Source organism: Anabrus simplex, chromosome 14, assembly GCF_040414725.1.
Source record: "Anabrus simplex isolate iqAnaSimp1 chromosome 14, ASM4041472v1, whole genome shotgun sequence".
NCBI lineage: Eukaryota > Metazoa > Arthropoda > Insecta > Orthoptera > Tettigoniidae > Anabrus > Anabrus simplex.
Window position 1 is genome coordinate 95,489,960 of NC_090278.1, and position 19,353 is coordinate 95,509,312.

General features: G+C 40.0%; 1 protein-coding gene across 1 annotated transcript in view; it reads left to right on the top strand.

Moving 5' to 3' along the window:
* Alg9 (alpha-1,2-mannosyltransferase Alg9) overlaps positions 1 to 16,097 on the top strand; it is a 121,884-nt gene extending 105,787 nt beyond the window's left edge. Inside the window, exon 14 of the mRNA XM_068230367.1 lies at positions 5,963 to 16,097. The gene's annotated coding sequence lies outside the window, so the exon portion shown is untranslated. The remainder of the gene's footprint in view (positions 1 to 5,962) is intronic.
* The last annotated feature ends 3,256 nt before the right edge of the window (positions 16,098 to 19,353 follow it).

Below are 19,353 nucleotides of genomic sequence, written 5' to 3' on the forward strand. Positions count from 1 at the left end.
CACATACAGGGTGTCCCAGAAGGAATAGTCAATATGCAGAGATATGACAGGAACGATCATTTGAAGCAAAAAAATTCATGTGGACATATATGCTATTCCGAATGGTTTCCGAAACAGAACACATTTAATGTACATTTGTTTTTGGGCTAGTGGCGCGCACGATTGTGTCTTACACACCCAAACTCTTTGACGTTTTATTATAGCACAACCTACCTCATTTCTTTCAACCTCTTTTGCTCGGGGTGTCTTTCTGCCATTAAACTAGCCCATTGAACACGCAGTTGTCCGTGGTGTGTCGTGAGTTAAGTAGTGCGTATCAGTGAGAAGCATCGGTTAACTGTGTTTGTACACGCGCTACACACGTACACTAACGTAGAATATGCAGATATGGGGTATGTTTAGTGCTCTTGCTGCTGTTCAGGAATACCATCGGCGCTTTCCGACATATCGAATTCCTGATCTCAGAGTGTTTATCAGAGTTTTCAGCACACTGCGTGAAACAGGTATTCTTCCAAATTCCCATTATTCTTCTGACTGTGTAGTTCAACAACCTGTGCAGGAACAGAAATTTTGCAGCGTAGTCCTACTACCAGCACATGTATCACGTGCTTGACAAACATTACCTGCGGAAAACTTGTACCCATTTCAAAACGTCAAAGAGGTTGGGTGGATAAAACATATACGTGCTCTCCACTAACCCAGAAACAAACTGTACGTTAAATGTGTTCTGTATCCATTCAGAATAGGGCATACGTCCTTACGAAGTTTTTTTTGTTTCAGATGATCATTCCTGTCATGTCCCTCAATATTGGCCATTCCTCCTTGGATACCTTGTATAATAGGATGAATACAATGGCAGATCAGTGTGTTCATCCTATTATGTGTCTTCCTTTCTTCTCTCTCTCTCTCTCTTGATTGGCCACCTGTTAGCTCCTTTCCTATACTTATATAAGTCACACACAGAAGTATAGATTTTGTGAAAGAAATAGAACCGCGCGAGCTGGCCGTGCGGTTAGGAGTGCGCGGCTGTGAGCTTGCATCCAGGAGATAGTGGGTTCGAATCCAACTGTCGGCAGCCTTGAAGATGGTTTTCCGTGGTTTCCCATTTTTACACCAGGAAGTGGTGGGGTTGTACCCTAATTAAGGCCACGGCCGCTTCCTTCCAACTCCTAGGCCTTTCCTGTCCAATCGTCGCCATAAGACCTGTCTGTGTCGGTGCGACGTAAAGCAACTAGAAAAAAAATTAAAACAATAATTCATATGTTCAACACAGCACTAGTTCACTAGCATGTAGTCTTGATGTTGTCTCCTATCTGGATATTTATCATCATCTAAGGCTTTGAAGAACAATCTGTAGAAAGGGTCTGTGAAGGAAGAGAAACAATACAGTATTTTACACACTGGGATAGAAGGGGTTGTAGGTTTGTACCACAGGCTATCTGTGATTGCCTACTTCAGTGCACATCACCTAACTTCAGGGAAATGCTCAATGCCAAATCCCAGTTTTACTTACAAGACAGGGAAAGCATTAATTCATGATTTTCTAAAGCACAAGAGGATTGTCAAAAATTCCAATAATTTGTTTGTACCAAGTGATTAAGAAATGTGGTACAGGTTATGAGGATGTAAGCTTGCAGTCGGGAAATGGTGGGTTCAAACCGCATTGTCAGCACACCAGGCGGGCTGTACCTTAATTGAGGCCATACAGACTTCCTTCCCAGACCTTAGCCATTATCACCAAAAACCTCTGTGTCTTGGATCAACATCAGATAACTAGGAAGAGAAAATTATTGTGTTGTTGCCGAGTGTTATTCCTTTAGCCTAGATGTCTAGTATTTGTTTTGCTTCAAGCAGATTGTTAAATGGCAACAGCTCTTGTCTCAAACAAAAGGCCTACATTGCTAAAAACATACTTAAGCTTTTAAAGTCATCCAGTGGTTTAATTATAATTTTGTCTTTACAATCGTGATGCACGTCAAATCTCCAATATGCTGCTTTGCGCCATGAGACACTACTTTGTCATGACAGCCTGACTAATTTTGCATACATGACTTTGAAGGTAGATTTCAGCACACCTTGGAGAAGAGTTTCCTCAGTGACAGGTGGGTGTTGTGTTGTCTGTCTAAACACAAGAGGATCTTACAAGTAGGGATGGACTCTCAGGTTTTCATAGACCGACTTGACACAAGAGCAAGTCAAAACAAGTAATTGAAGAGTCACGTCTTGTAAATTACTTGCTACTTGTTCTGCTTCACAGAATACATTAGCCTCTCCTCAACCACTCATTGATACGCTTCTTCTTAGCCATCATCAGAATTTTGTCATGAATAAGAGAATGATCAGGAGGCATAGTGTGGTCATGTCAGAGAACTGTACTGCAGTACTGACAATTAACCGCTCATGATTAATCAGCCATATCGTAGGGTCTTGAGACATAAAGACAATTTTGTGCAGAAAGAGACAATTCTTGTGTGGAAATTTGTGATGTAACGATATGAAGGACACACAACACTCTGCTAGGAATATCAGGTCAGATAGAAATTAATGAAGTACAGCACACTCTCTATTATCTAGGTTAGTGTGGACCTGAGACTGCACGGATAAGTGACAAACACACGTGTTCTTACTGGAAACTGTACAAAACATGCTACGTATGACATTTGAAAGCCCAATGTATTACCTATTTGTGTTGAAAATGTTTGCCCAATTTCATCATTTTTAAAGGTTATTTTGGTCATCTTTTTCGCTAATTTTTGTCAGTAATTTCGCTAAATTTTATTTGCTTTTGTCAGCAATAAAAAGTCTAAACTACAAAATAGTTGACAGCATATTTGCAGTAAAACACCACATTTTATTTTTACATTATGTGTAATAAAAATGAGAGGTATTCTTCTGCTAAGAACGTATATTACACATATCAAAGCATGGATGCTTGAAAAATTTCATCCTTCCACTTTAACAGGCAGGGCCTAGCCTACATATATGATTTGCACATCAATTTGTAAAAGAGTTCAATACTGCTCGGAGGCAGAGCTTTTCTTCTGTCAGGTATTTTATTACGCTTCGTTCAAAATTACTTCTCACGATCAACATTACTTACAGCGATCCATAACGTCTTCACTGCAGCTTCCACAAAGTTCCCATATTCTGATTTCAGGGAAAGAAGAACGGCAATCACGATAATATCTTTACCTGTTACCAACTGTGTATGGTTCAAGATATTCTGAAGTTGAAAGTCCTCTTACCATGAGAATTTGCTTTATTAGATGAGATACTTGATTTTCTAAACCACCTCTCATTAACCTTATTGAATCAAAGAGTTATTTCACATAATTTCATCAATAATTTAGTGATTTTGCTTAAAAGATAAAGAATTTTTTCTGTTTCTGTTTTTAATTCACAACAAGAAATGTGATACGGGTTAAAACTCGACTGATTCATGTTATATTAACGCTCGTCGTCAGTAATTCATTTTAGAGGGAACTGTCGGTGGCTAGAAAAGGACAATCAACAATGCATGCTTTCACTTCTTATCAACACAGAGAAATAATTCTAAAGAGAACCGTCCCAGAAAAAATTTAATCTTTGTCTTTTACTTTTGATTTTAGGGGCGTTTGAAATTATCTACATTTAGCTGTTAGGGAAATGGTTTGGCAAAGATATAGACAAGAAATTGGCTGCGAGGTTAGAGTGACGACATTCAGCTGAAGATAAAATTGACCAAACAAATGGCCGCGTGGTTTGAGTCACATAGCTGTCAGGTTGCATTCGGGAAATAGTGGGTTCGAACCCCACTGTCGGCAGCCCTGAAGGTGGTTTTCTGTGGTTTCCCATTTTTACACCAGGCAAATGCTGGGGCTGTAGCTTAATGAAGGCCACGGCCATTTCCTTCTCTTCCTAGGCCTTTCCTATCCCACCATTGCTATAAGACCTATTTGTGTCAGTGCGATATAAAAGCAGATTTGGGGGGGGGAAGATAAAATGAGAAACAACAAAAAATATTTCAGGGACGATTGACGGTGGGAATAGAGTCTGTAGTGTCTTCCGGCAGTAAAACAATCGTGCATTTTAAATGAAATTTTTTTTGGTAATTGTAACAGAATACAGTACTCGAGAGACTGTACGGATAATCCGCACCCGGATAATTGAGAGTTTGCTATGTGTAGAGACGACCAAAGAAGCTGTTAGCAGTGTTAGTTTTCCTGTGCAAACTGATTGACTTTCAAGGTCAGAGCTTGAGAGAAAAATATTTTGCTGGGAGACACTGAAAAGTGATGAGTATCAAAGTGGATAAATTGAAGAATTAATTTGCAGCTGTTGATTTGGTATTGAAAGGTGAGTTACTCCTTTTGAATTGTACAAAGCATCGTTGAGGAGTCAAGTTATGGAGGTTGGGATTTCTCAGATTTTACTAAAAGAGCTTGTGTTGTTGGGGTCTCTGTGTAAAGTCCCGTTCATAAGTGAGTTATGGTGATTGTTTATTTAAGGAGCAAAAGAATGTGTTACATGGCCAGAAATTAAGACAAACATGAGCAAACTAGATCTGTTATAAACAGGTCCATCTCTACTTGCAAGTTGTGATACCCTGAGTTTGGTCTAGTAAAAGACAGGGGAACAAAGCTTGTTTGTGGCAGACGCAGAAACATGTATTTTGTCTTGAGCGCTCCGTCACAGTCAGCGCTTGGACGATGCGCTGCTGTGGGTGTTGCTGGATCTCAAGCGTAACGTAAAACTATTTTCTGGGCATGGCATCAGAAAAGGCTGTGTATTGAGGCCATCCTCGATCGGCTTTACCCAAGTTTTGCTAGGATCAAATGAATGGTTTTGTAACGTATTCAAATGACAAGCGCCATCCGGCGATGTTCCGCTTCTTCTGGATTCCTTTTCCGGACATAAATCTTTAGAAAGTGAAGAGCTGCGATAGCCGCTTGTCAACCATATTTACACAGATTTTCTAACACTGTTCCGTTATTTTGACATCACTTTGGCCCAGAGATATGCCATCTTAAGAATGCAATCTCTGACGTATCACCAATTGTTGTTCCCGTATTTTACTTCATTGTGGCAATACTCATGGTACCGAAATCAGTACCTGTCCGACATCCCAGATGTTTTGAACACCCTTTGCATTATTGTGTCGACAACAATACAGTGCACCCGACTCTGCTTTATACGATGTGGGTGATGTAAGATCAGGGTTTGTTTCTAACATTGTTACAACGAGCAGCACTGCGTGGAGCAGCGCGGCGGTCATTTTGTTCAGTCTACATTGTAATGATACCTTACATTGCATGATTCAAAAATAAAACAATACCTGCTGCAATATTGTGCACTGCACTGAAAAAAGTAGGAGATATTGAGTCCGCCATGTCAGAACTAATCACTTAATCATACATGTTTCAAGAAAAGATGATTCTCTTCTTCATTGGACTAATATTTCACAAATTGCAATGCTAAATAGCAAAGTCATCTCCGTACAGGCCATGAAGGCCCTTGGTGGGGTAGGGTGGTTAGCTCTACGCACAGCCGCCTTTCCCCCAGGAATTAACCTGGTACTCATTTTTACTGTAGGCTGAGTGAATATCAGGACCATGTGCTCCTCTGGAAGTAGAACTCTTGTTTCATACATTTGTTGACTTTCTGACTGGGAATCGAACCTGTGTCCTTCCGTGTGAACTGAGCCACCACCTCTACCGCCTCGGCCAGTCAGCCCTTGCAAATTCCAGTGGCTTCATTAAAATTATTAGATGTTCAGTTATTAGCAAAACATTGCTTAAACAATTGAAATATAGCTATTACATAATGTCTATTTTTCTCATCTTCAGAGATCTTAAACTAATAAAATGGTCCACTCATATAACACTATGCACTTCTTCTTCTTCTTCTTCTTCTTCTTCTTCTTCTTCTTCTTCTTCTTCTTCTTCTTCTTTTTATTTGTCTTCATCTTTTCTTCTTCTTCTAGGACTGTGAATGTAAATCAGCTTTGGCAAGCAGCATTTTGCAGATAACGCCCTTGTCCACCAATTTGCGTCCTGTTTTCCAACCTTCCACCCAGTTGTAAACTGTTTCCCGTGACAGCGCATGTTCTCCACAGTGTCACCAAGCGCCGATGAATTTCTGCAGTGGCCACGCCTTCTTTCCATAGGAACCAATTCGTACAGCTTAAATCTTCCTACTTTCAGCCTGTATGTCTGTCCTGAAAACCAATAGCAAAGCCATCTCTCCGTACAGTTGATGAAGGTACTTAAAAAAGTTAATGTCAGTCCAAAGAATGCAAACAACACACAATTGAGAGCGCCTCTTCGCTGCAAATACATGTTTCTGTGCCAGAGAATTTTTGTTTCAGGAATAAAAAGTGTGTGTGTATATATTTTGGGATGTGGATTTGACCAAAGACGCAGCTTGTAGACCTCACTTTTGTAAGAATGTTCCGTGCAGTAAATACTCGATGCCAAACACTGGTTGCTGGGAGTAGCCAATTCCTTCATTCCTTCTCATCGCCCAATTTCTTTGCAATCATTAATTTCATCTTCATTAGCTCCTGGGTTGAGGTTGGTGTCAGAAAGGGCATCCGGCCATAAAACATGCCGTATAATTTCATCTCACCTCGTCCCTGACCCGTTACAGTTGTAGTAACCTTTGATCTGTTCAATGGATTTTGAAAACTGTCTCTGTATGTTTGTGTTACTGTTTGTGATCTGGTCTTGTGGGAGCAAGAGGAAACATTTACTGGATCGCTGTCAACTTTTTGTGTCATTGAGTGTGAATTCAATTAATGTTGCATGAACTTGTACCTATATCAAGCCGTCGTCGTTCATGTTCCATTTCATGATTCCTGCTCCCAGCTGCCGGTGTTGGACACGCTCGGTAGCATCTTCTGAGGCTTCTGCTAGTTCTGGGGACACGGTCCTTACTGCCTCGGTGACAAGTTAAAGGAAGGGTTGACTTGAATTGACATGTGTTTGTTCCTTTCCAATACCTACGTTATGTAGTTGGGATTCTTTTCTCGTTTTGTGTTTGTCCGGTGTTCCTAATCTTTAACCACCTGTATTATGTTATGTTTCTTTCCTCTTCCTGTACTTATGCGGATACATGACAACAGAAGATCTGTCAACGAGTGCTGATGTCCGCCTTCCTGATGAAGCCAGAAAGCAGAAACAAGCTTGTCGCAGGCTTGGAAGAGATGGATACAGAAGAACTGGGATTGGTGAGGAGAGAGCCTATCTACAGGGTGTTCGTACTCTGAACCCTGCCTCAGCCGAACTTATGTCACGCGCAGCCACCCTGCTTTAAATGTGTATACAATCTTATATGAAATCTTACCTGGAAGTGTCGTCCTTCATGGATTATCTGGTAACCACATTCTGGCTGACGCGAGTGAGTTCTGCCACTGCAGTGTTTCTGATTTCCTTTCAGTGTGAGGATTTGTTCGATACGCTTTTTCTTTCAGTTTACCCCACACGTAAAAATTACACACTGTTCGATCTAGAGAACGAGGGGGAAATAGACCAGCACAGATGACTTCTGTCTACGAACACTTCCAAGACTGTAAAAAAGGCAATCTTCTACTGTATGAGCAGGCCGGTATCTTGTTGAAACCACCCACGCGATTTTTCTTCTTCCATCAACTGATGGAAGAACGGTGTCAAAATGTCATCTTGGCACCTCTCTGTGTTTACTGTCGTCTCAAAAAAAATAGGCCCAATTATTCATCTTGCACTGACAGCACACCAAACACCAATCTTCCTAACATTATGAGAGACTTCATTAAAAACCATTAGCATTTTCTGCACACCAATCGCGAGAGTTATGACTGTTTGCACGACCATTAAGATGGAACCAGAACTTTTACATAGGAAAACACGGTGTTGCAGTGAGATTCAGACTGGCGACTGATGCTTGCAAGTGCCTCCCATATTGCACCTGCTGTAGCGCAGAGTACAGAGACTGTGTGTTCACCCTGGATTTATATGTAGTGATTATCCTCCTCCACTTTCTATTGCTCCCTCCTCACATACTGATCTGCCATTGTGTTCATCCTTATGTACATGTTTCTTCCTAACTGTCTATATACTGGCTTGAATTTTAGATTTAGCTGATTAGTACCCAGAACATGTTTGAGAATCATTTGTTAGGAACTGATCATGAAGCCTCATTTTCTGAAGATGATACCGGTGCTAACCTGATAATTTATAATAAATGTTGGTGACATGTTACTTGGCAGCAAGCGAGAGGGTGGCAGTTGTTTTATAGACTTGCAGATACAAGTTTTAAGCTGTTACTCATTTAAAGTTTTTCTTATAATTTAGTGCGAGCCAGGAAATCAGATGATGTGTTTGGTAGAGTGATCAAACAAAATTCAAGGTTTATTTATGAAGAAATAGTCCCTCCTATTTGTAAGGGTCCGCCTTTGCTGGTGAGATCTGGTATGGGCTAGAACACTGATTGTCTCTGGCTGTGACAGTCTGAAACTGACCGAGGTGTAAGCGATGCTAGTAATGTAATTCCTTACGCAGCCAGTACCTGCTATGAATGGGGTGAAAATCAGTTTTCAGTGAATCTGCATTTAGGGCGGTCGCCCAGTCATATTTACATTTATTTATAAATTGTTTACCTAGCTTTTTCTTAAATATTTTCAACAAATTTGGACATTTATCGAACAATTCCCTTGATAATTTATTTCAATCCCTTGCTCCTCGTCCTATAAATTAATATTTGCCCCAATTTGTCCTCTTGAATTCCAACTTTATGTTCATGTTATGATCTTTCCTACTTTTCAAAGACCAGGTGAGTTGGCCGTGCGATTAGGGGCGTGCAGGTGTGAGCTTGTCCGGGAGATAGTGGGTTTGCACCCCACTGTCGGCAGCTGTGAAGATGGTTTTCCGTGCTTTCCCATTTTCACACCAGGCAAATACTGGGGCTGTACCTTAAGGCCACGGCCACTCCTAGCCCTTTCCTATCCCATCGTTGCCATAACACCTAGCTGTGTCAGTTATTTAGGCCACTTAATCAGGCTCTCCTTAATTAAGTTGGAGTGGGCACCTATGGTCCTCCTGGTTTTTTTTTGTTTGTTTTTACCATTAGATCTTATGCTACCCCTTCTTTCTGTAAGACAGATCCCATAGGTCTTCCTTTTCGTCTTTTGTGTTCCTCAATGTCATAGAATGATGTATAAAGGGGGACTCATCTCATCTCATCATACGGCCACACCAGTGAAACTGCTTCTCTAAGGTTTCATATTCCTCAGAGGCAATCTTGCAACCAGCAGAACATTTCTCTCTCGTACGGTGGTTGTTTGTGGTCCAACATTCGGAGCCTTACGGAACAACAGGGCAGATGATAGATTTATACTCCTTATCCGGCATCTATCTGTCATGTACAGCTCCTCTTTAGCACACGCCATTTCATCCAGTAGTTACAATAGATGTGTCTTACAGGATTTTACTTTAAATTTCCTTTTAAGGCACATTTATTATATTGACCAAAGAGGACTAATTACATATTTTTCTTTACTGTGAAGTCAATGAAGAACAACCCAAACATGAGATTCTTAAATTGCAATACAGATCCTAGATGTGTGAATTTCTCTCTATATTACTTTAAATTAAGACTTTTCCAACGATATGATCAATGATATTGTGGGCAATGAAGAATTAAGTCATCTTTGAGGAGAAACCCCTATGATGATTTTTGGAGGCATGTTATCTGTTTTCCTGTCTGACTCGTTGGCTGAGCGGTCAGCGTACTGGCCTTCGGTTCAGAGGGTTCCGGGTTCGATTCCCGGCCGGGTCGGGGATTGTAACCTTAATTGGTTAATTCCAATGGCATGGGGGCTGGGTGTATGTGTTGTCTTCATCATCATTTCATCCTCATCACGACGCGCAGGTCGCCTACGGGAGTCAAATAGAAAGACCTGCACCTGGCAAGCCGAACCTGTCCTGGGATATCCCAACACTAAAAGCCATACGACATTTCATTTCATCTGTTTTCCTGGACCCCAATAGATGTACTATTTTAAATGAGATTACTTGATATCTACCTCTCTTCTGCTTTGTTCTTGTATACAGTGCTTGTGCGCCCTCTTGCTCGCTCGCTCTAGTCACTTGCAACCTGCAGAGTGAGAGTCAATATAAAGACTGTATGTTATGTAAAATTCATTTAAGATGATCTCAGTGTTGTAGTGTTTATATGTAAAATACATGTTTTGATATGTTAAAAAGATAAGATGAACATTATTGTATATCATGTTGATAACCAGCACGTCATTCAGTACTCTGAAGAAGTACTTGAAATACTGTATCCTCTTGAGTGTCAGGGTGGATGGAGATTTATAAGAATGTACCTTTACTCGTCAACCGTGTGACCCACTCAGATGACAGTCTCCTACAATTAACAGTTCGATATTGCCAGAGAATTACTTGCAATCTGCAGCTTGAAGATAGTACGTAATCAGAACACTCAACGACACCTTATTCTATATTTTACACTGCCAACATAACACTTAAGAAATATTACATTTTTTAAATGTATTTCACAATTACGTTCATTATAATTTCTTCTTCTGTGTACTATCCCCAGTCTCCTGGACATTGGCGATCACTACAGTTTATACTTCTCGGTCTTTCTACAACGCGGTTATCATCCTCCTCCTTACCCCTTATTTAGCTCCTGCTGCATCGCGGCATTTATGACACTTCGTCACGTTCCTCTCTCCTCTTCCATCATTTTGTTTGTCCCAGTCCAGGTTTATCCTTCATGCACTCCTCGAGACAAGTTCAGAAGTGCCATTCATATATAGACTATTATTACGGTGGGTGGGGTCACCTACTGCCAGGTTTAACTTCTCGGGAGTACAGACGCCTTTTGCAACCGCTTCGTGAAGTACAAATGTTGCTGCCAGGAGAAAGTTCTTGCGTTTTATCTGCTGGTGGATTGGGGTCCTCTTCTGCCATCCAAAATATTGACCATTTTCTCCTTTTTGGTGAGTTCATGTGTCATTTCCTACACAAAGGCTTCACCTGGCCTCCAGAGGGAGGGTTCCTCCGACTAGCCATTGTTCCTCCCTTGGGCTGTCGAGTTTGGTAACGGTCGCTTGACCTTCAGCCAGACAGTCGCAGACTGTCACATATAGTAGCAGGATGATCCTGAACTGACCACAACATGATACAGTTTAATAATAATAATAATGATTTCTTGTGGCTATTTGTAGCCAGGTACAGCCCTGGTAAGGCAGACCTTCCAACGAGGATGGACAGCACCTGCCGTGTATAAGGTACTGCATGGTGGAGGATAGAGTTGTGTGTGGGTTGCAGGGATATTGCAAACAGTACGAACACCGAGTGCCCAGGCCAATGGAATTAACCATTTTCAAGGTACCTTGAGAGCATACTCTCAAACAGGAGTGTGAGCAGGGTAAGAACAGAGTGGCTATAACCATACGCTCCCTGATCTGGGACAAGAAGATACCCCTGATTAGTAAGATGTCCTTGCATCAATTGTATCTTATTCCCATATAGCCTAGAAACCCGCACATCGTGGACTAGAGACCTTAATGAACTGCAGGCCTGCACCATGCAGAAAACACGACACGAGGAATAAGAATATCAGATTGTCTTTGGGAGTGGAGCAGCCCCTAGAAGAAAGACTAAGGTCTGCAGACAGTCAGCTGTTGGACGACCAAGGAAACGATCGCTGGTCCAACTGAAGATAGATGTCAAGAGCAGAGGAGGGAACTGGAGACCCACCATAATGACCCGGCTGAGAATAGAACCTGGGGCCGTCTGAAATGAAAAGGGCTATGATTGTTCATCCAAGGCCAGACAAGATACACTTGTTATACACCAGTCCTCCGTATTGCCAAGGCTTCTTCCTCTACCCCTTTGCTCTCTAAAATAAGTTGTAGAACCTTGTATTTCTCACAACAGAAACATGTTGGGCTGGTTTCCTATCTTCCAGCCATAAAGCAGGGTTGAGGCCACTTATGTGACGCAGTTCATGCCCGCAACCCCGCCAGTGCATGAGAAAAGCACTAGAGGAAGGAGATGATTTATTAGAACATACAACTTAATTTTTTGTTTATTAATTCATATTCTTTGTAAACATCCAAGTGTTATGATTTTTTTTTTCCGTTGCATTTTTGTGGTTGTCAACTCAAAAGATTAATTGGATGTCTCGTGCATTTCTTTCGTTATGTAGTTAGAAGTCTTTGCTGGATTACCAGACCAATGCAACCACATCAAATGGAAGATTGAGCACATGCCTGGGCCTGGCATAATTTACGTCTGTCTTCAATATTCAATTTGTACAACAGCGGCTGAAGTGGTTATGCACCAGCCGTGGCACACCAAGTACACGGATCAATAGTTTGCGCTCGTCAAAGTCTTCCCGAGTTGATCCTTGTAGCCCTTCAACCTTCTGCTTATACTAAGTTCACTCTGCAGGGTTTGTCGAGGAAGTCTGTCGTCTCTCCATCCATCTGAGCTGGTGAACAACACCAGAGGTTTCCAGCTTCTAACGGTTTGAGGGCTTCATTAGAAATCTTAGCCATGATCATAGGCCTCACTTTAATAACCCTTTCAGACCTGAAGAGAACTGGAGGTGTGAATTTTTGTTTGTACATCAAAAACCGTCTAAAATACTCTTAAGTACATATACTGTATCTTTAGTTTATTTTACAAAATAAAAATTAACATCTTGAAAAAAGCACCCATACAATTGTGCGTGTCAGAACTTAATTCACTACTAACACAAAAAAATTAACTCAGTACATGTGAATATACATATGTACATGATAAGATGTTCTGTTTTACAGTGTGGAATGATTTAAAACAATTAAAATCTTATACATTAGATTTCTCATGTAGAGTATGAGTTCTGCTTTTACAGTCCTCTTGGTGGCAGCACCCAGCACTCCCGTATGCATTGCCTATAGGGAAACCTAGCCCGTACAATTGTGCATATCAACATTCAGAACCTCATGGTATTACGTACAATGTTGTAAGTTCACCATTTACGTTCACTAAACAATTTACACACTTCATTGATTACATTCTGATATTCAGTAAAGCTTCTAGATTATATGATTGCAATAAATAAATACTTACTTTTGGCATTACTGCTTCCCGCCATCTTGCTGACGAACTGTATTTTTAAACTCTTCTTCCTGCACCCTGGTGGTCAAGCATTGAATAAAAACAACTGAACCACATGCTACGTGTCCCGCACAAGCATTGCAGTCTGGTCTAGCGCCAACGTACATACATACATACATACATACATATCCCATGTCGTTCCATCTATGTGATGGGTCGGTGAGAAATCATCAAATACACTCAGACATAAATGAAATACGAACCAGCACAATTGTGCGTACGGTCTGAAAGGGATAATAAGCTAATTATTTTTTTATTCTGCAAAGAGAACTGACGTACCTGTATGAAATAATATGCATAGTTCAACTGAAACAAAGGTTTAAATCATTTTCTTTCCTCAAGACAATATTTTACAATTTCACTATTGAAAATAAACAAAATCTATTATACCCTGAAACATTTAATTTAAAGAAGAGCACCCATCACTCAGTTTATTTGAATTAATATTAGCAAATGGTAAAAAGGGGACAGAATAACCTATAGACAATGTGTAGTGAAAACAAAAAAGGAGAATTTAGCTGTCGTTCATTTAAGACGTAATACCGTTGTTCGTGAGGGCTCATATTTTCAATTTAAATTTTAAAAATCAATGAAATGTTAAAGAATGAATTAGTTCTCACTCGGGTCTGTAATGGGTATGAAAAAAAAAAGCATTTTTGAACACGCTATGAAGAATTTTTTTCATAACTTTTTTCGTACTTTTTGAAAATATGTTTTTCAACAGCCTTTTGCGGGCTGCAGAATTTGGTCTCTTGGGCTGTCGGTTGGAAATCCCTGTTGTATACAGTTCATCTTTGCCGTGTTCAGCATGAAGTTGACCCATTCGATGTTCATAATGGATCTGAGCTTCTGTTGGTGGAAGCTTGCTAATTTCTTGATCATCATCATCATCATTTCCCTTTATCCACCTGTAGCCGGGTAGGGGCAAATATGGTTCCTCTCCACTTTCTTCGGTCTTTCCACCACTCCTCCTCCAACACTGTGTCCCAGTCCAGGTTTCTTTCTATAATGCTGCGTTGGATGGTATCCTTCCATCTCAATCGTGGTCGTCCACGGCCTCTCCTTCCTTGGATTTGCATTTCCATCACCTTTTTTGGCATTCTTTCGTCACTCATTCGCTTTATGTGCCCAAACCATCTTAGTCGGCTCTTCTCTATTCTATCATTCATTTTTTCCACTCCAATTTCTTCCCGGATTTTCTCATTCCTTATTTTGTCTCTTCTACTCTTCTGTATCATACTCCTCAAGAACTTCATTTCGGCTGCCTGTATTCGACTCGCATCCTTCTTTGTCATTGTCCAAGTTTCTGCTCCGTAAGTTGCTATTGGTTACATAAAATCAGTTTCATGGTCCGTATCGCACTTCAATAGATTCACAATTAAGTATTTATTTATTTTCCACCTAGTCGATACAATGATTGCTTAAGGTAATTTTAAAGGTCAAAAGTGGTACATGTTTCGTATATTATCAACATCTTCAGCCACATAACACTGTTTAGATGAAAAATATATAAAATTGACAAAGTAATGCTTTAGAGGAAGTGTCCTTAAAATTAACATAAGATTGACAAGATTAAAACAAACAAATAACTCAAGAGAAAATATATAAATTATTTCTACAATAGAAAGCAGTCATCAAGGAAACACTTGTACAATATTCCATAGAGAAATTGTCCTAATAAATATTCTTTTCTTAATAATTCCTGAAAAAATATCAATTTATAAGTAATTATCAGGATTTCTTCATTTCGACTAGGTGGAAAGTAAATAAATACTTAATTGTGAATCAGTTGCTATGGGTACGTAATACATCTTGTACATAGTATCCTTTGCTTCCGTTGGCACATCTTTGTCCCATAACATGTTTCTTACACTATGATAGAAACAACTTCCAGCTTGAATCCTTTTACTAATCTCAGCATCCAGTCGAGCATTCTCCATTAATTCACTCCCCCTTGATATCAAAGGATATAGAGTCCAGGTTTCATGTGGACAGAACAAGGTGGAGGCGACAACTGCTCGATACACCACCAGTTTGGTGTATGTTCGTAGATCTTTATTCAGAATGTGTGAGACGTCCAAAAGCTAGAGGGGCAGCACGGATTCAGTTATCCACGTCCTTATTCCTAGATAGAAGAAGGGATCTACTTGTTCCAGGTACTTCTTACACTGACCTAAAAAAAACTTCTCAAGATAGGCACTCTGGCTAGAGTGACTTGCCTTTAGAGCATGAACCATTGAATGAATTGGGAAGGGTGAGAACGTAAACAAATATTTTCTGATTTTAGATTGATTCTTCACAGTCTGTGCAGAAATTAACTGTTCTTCTGTTGATAAAATGGCATCCTTGTTGGTCTGCACAGTGTGCTGTTATATACCAAGAAAAGGTTCCACCAACCAAAATGTTTTCTTGTCTTATAGACAAGAAGTAGAAAATGACTAGGTGATCAGACTCAAGAAAGGTGACAGGGATATTCCATGAAAAATTAAAAGAATGTTGAAAAAGGGATTAATAAAGACACAGAGGAAGGGAATCAGGATCAGGAGATAACTAAGGATAACATGGAGGTAGGGAAGAGATTGTTGGTAAGATTATGTAGAAAGTCAAAGGGACAAGGGGGGAGAGAAAAAAAAGGAATGAAATAGTAGGTACATGTAGAACTTGAGTAATTGTTTGGATTTCTTGCAATGAAATATACCTCACCTGGAGACAAGAATTTGATAACTTTCCACCTGGTGTTAGGAGACTGAAGCCTCGTGAGTGGGTCCATAAAGTCCATAAAGTGGGTGACGAGTGTTGTAGGGTACCTACTAGTGCGTAGTCTTAGTGGACAGGAGATCAACACTCTGTTGTCAATGTCTCTGCCCCTTTTATGTAGATGTACTGGAAAATAGTGTAAATATTGTATTTGTCATCTTATTGTATTAAAACTGTGAAAAATAAAAACAGCCTGTCTCCGTTAAAACCAAATCCTTCTGACCAACTTGTATTTCAGCTCTGCGTTCATCCCGGAAGTGCATGCTCATCCAGCTTGTGGTCATTGCTCCAAAGAACTGATGGTTTGGCAAAACCAAATAAAATAATTGGAAGCTTGTTACTACAAGTGTAACAGTTTACAAAGGCATAAACAAGTGACAGATCAAGTCATCATCATCATTTTCAGCTCCAGTTTCCAGGATGTGGTGTAGAAGCGCTCGCCACTTTTTTCTGTCAAAGTATAGTTTCTCTTCCTCTGTGTCCTCCCAATTGGCATTCCTCTTGCTGACTTCCGATTACACTGTGTCTATCCATCAACTCCTTGGCCTCCCTGTTTTTCCTCTTCCCTTACACTTCTCTGTCAAAGTAATTTCTTGCAGTTCTTGATCTGTCCATCCTCATAACATATCCAAACTATTGTACCCTCGGTCTCCTTCCTGTTTGCTTCATTTCTAATCTTTTCTTTCCTGGTCTTTTAGTTCATTGTTCTGGTGAATTTCATGTCTGTTGACTGAATTTTACTATTGTTCTTGTTATGTAGAGTACAGGTTTCGAGTCCATAGGTGAGAATTGGAATGAAGTAAGTATGAAAGGTGGTCAGTTTCGTTTTCTGGGGCATTTTATCATCCCATAGAAGATTTCTCACTTGAGAAATAAAATTGAGATGTTTTTTGAGCCCTATTTAGTATTTCTTGCTTCATAGTGTTATCTTATGAAATGATACTTCCAAGGTATTTGAAGTTAGAAACAGATTGTAAGCGAGTTCCCTCCAGAAAAATGTGCCTTTCTTGTTGATAATATTTTCAACAATTTTTGTGTTACTGATCATTTTTTAAACTTGTCACTCCAAAGATTTAGTTTCTCCTGTACTTCTGCTTCATTTTCTCCTCAGATCAGAACATCATCTGCAAATATTAGAGTGTTAGGCTCTTTGCAATTTTCTTTAATGGATTTTATGATCTGATCTATGACAGTGATGAGCAGGAGTCATGACAACGCACTTTTCTGCTGGACTCCTCTTTTGGTTTCAAACCAATCTGATCTTCCGTCCCCTACTTGGACGTAGCTAAACAATTTTTGATAGAGCATCTTGACGTTTGGCACATGTATACTTTCTGGGCATTCCCAAATTATCTTTCTAGAGACACTGTCATAGGCCTTCTCAATGTCCAGAAAAACCAGCACTTCTTTCCATATTCCCAGTACTTCTCTGTTAGCATTTTGACAGTAGATATGAGATGCTTAGAATAGCAGATGGTGGTGGTGGTGATTATTGAAGAGGAAGTACAACTAGGCAACCATCCTCTATATAACACTAATCAGAGAGAAAAAAATGAAGGTATTGGCTAAAGGAAGACAAGGGTTACAAAAGGCGTGAAAATGAAAGACTCCCTAATAATACCATCGGGGTCTGAAAAGAACAACAGTTGAGCAAGGGAGGAGCACAAGTAAGTGGAAGCAATGCCAGGACTCAGCTGAGGGCTCCGTGGTTGCCAACCCACACTCTTACAACAAGCAGGGGTTACCATGGGTGTTATTATACCTCTCCCATCCACGGGGGAAGCGGTGTGATTACTTTTCAAAATTGTCTTTGATTTCCTTTACTGCTTGTTCTATACAAACACTGAAAAGTATGAGACCCCAGGGGCTCTCAACTTAGGAGCAGGGTTTTTACAGGAATACTTCCAGAATAATTGAAATTGGGTGGAGGGCATGTCACAAGTTCTTCTGAAATACTCTGATTCTTCATATTGTGTTTTTTCAAAAGGTATTATTAGTAGCAGAAGAAAACCTATAGCATCTACCCTTAATTGAAATTCATGCTTGACTACTGCCTATAACTCATTCATTTTTTAGATTAACCTCAATGTACAACTGAATGAAAGAATGTCATATTTTTGGAACAGTCTTGTTCCCATGGTGTGAAAGGTTAATAGAGTCCAGTGTGCTTGCAGTTAGTTGTTGCTATATGGTAGGAAAGCTGAGGAACATCAGCTATCATTACTGGATTGTATATCTTCGAAAATTATATAAGTGGCAGGTGGTGATTATTGTTTTAAGAGGAGGTACAACCGGGGAACCATCCTCCATACAACACTAATCAGAGGGAAAAATGATATAGGGATATGACACTTCAAAAAATGAAGGTATTGGCCAAGGAAAGACGTGGGCCACGAAGGGCATGAAAATGAAAGACTGTATGCCTCAAAGCCTAATACTGTCGGGGTCGGAAAAGTACAAGAGTTGACCAAGGAAGATACGATAGATGAAAGTGAGGAGCCAAACACAAGTAAGTCAAAGTAATACCAGGGCTCAGGTAAGGGCCCCATGGTTGCTAACCCACACCCCCAACTTCGGAGTTCCTGGGGGCCCCTTTTAGTTGCCTCTTATGACAGGAGGATATACCATGGGTATTATTCTACTGCCCCCACCCACAGGGCGCACCATATTCTCCTGGTTTATGTATATCACTTGTCAAGTCTGCCCGTATTTTTCAGTGTTTGTAGAACAAGCAGTATAAGGAAATAAAATAAATTAGGAAAAGGAATTACAGTTCAAGGAACAAAATTAAAACCCTCAGATTTGCCAGTGATATTATTTTATCTGAATCTAAAAAAATATATGGAAGTACTGAATTGCATTGGTAAGAGATCAATTTTGCGGTAGGACACAACTGCAGATATGGAGGACCTGTTCACTTAGATTTTCAGGGAAGTATAGGAGATAAGAACTGTATGGGTAGACCAAGGCATGAAAATAACAGATTAGAGTATATGTAGGTTGTAGTTTGGTAGAAAAAGCTTGGACAAAATAGAGTAGCTTTGAGAGCTGCATCAAACCAGCATATGAACTGATGACTGAAAGAAGCAGTAAGAAAGAGATTCAGTACCCTAATTTCTACAATACTGATATTTTATATTATTTAACTTAGTAATGATATGAACTGGGAAAGAAATCACAACCCCACCACTGTCTTGTAATAACAGTGAAAACTCTTGGACACTTGCGACAAGACGAGAACAAAAGGGCATATATCATACTTTTTTTTTTCTTATTCAAAGATCTGTACACAAGAAATAAAGTATTATCGCAGTTAACAAAAGGAACCTCGGGCCTGGGCTTTAATAGCAACAGTATATCAGTTTCTTCGAATCGAATTAGCCGCCATTTATTTTTACTCGTGATAGAGCGGATTGTTTGGGTTTTTTTTTTTTTTTTTTTTTTT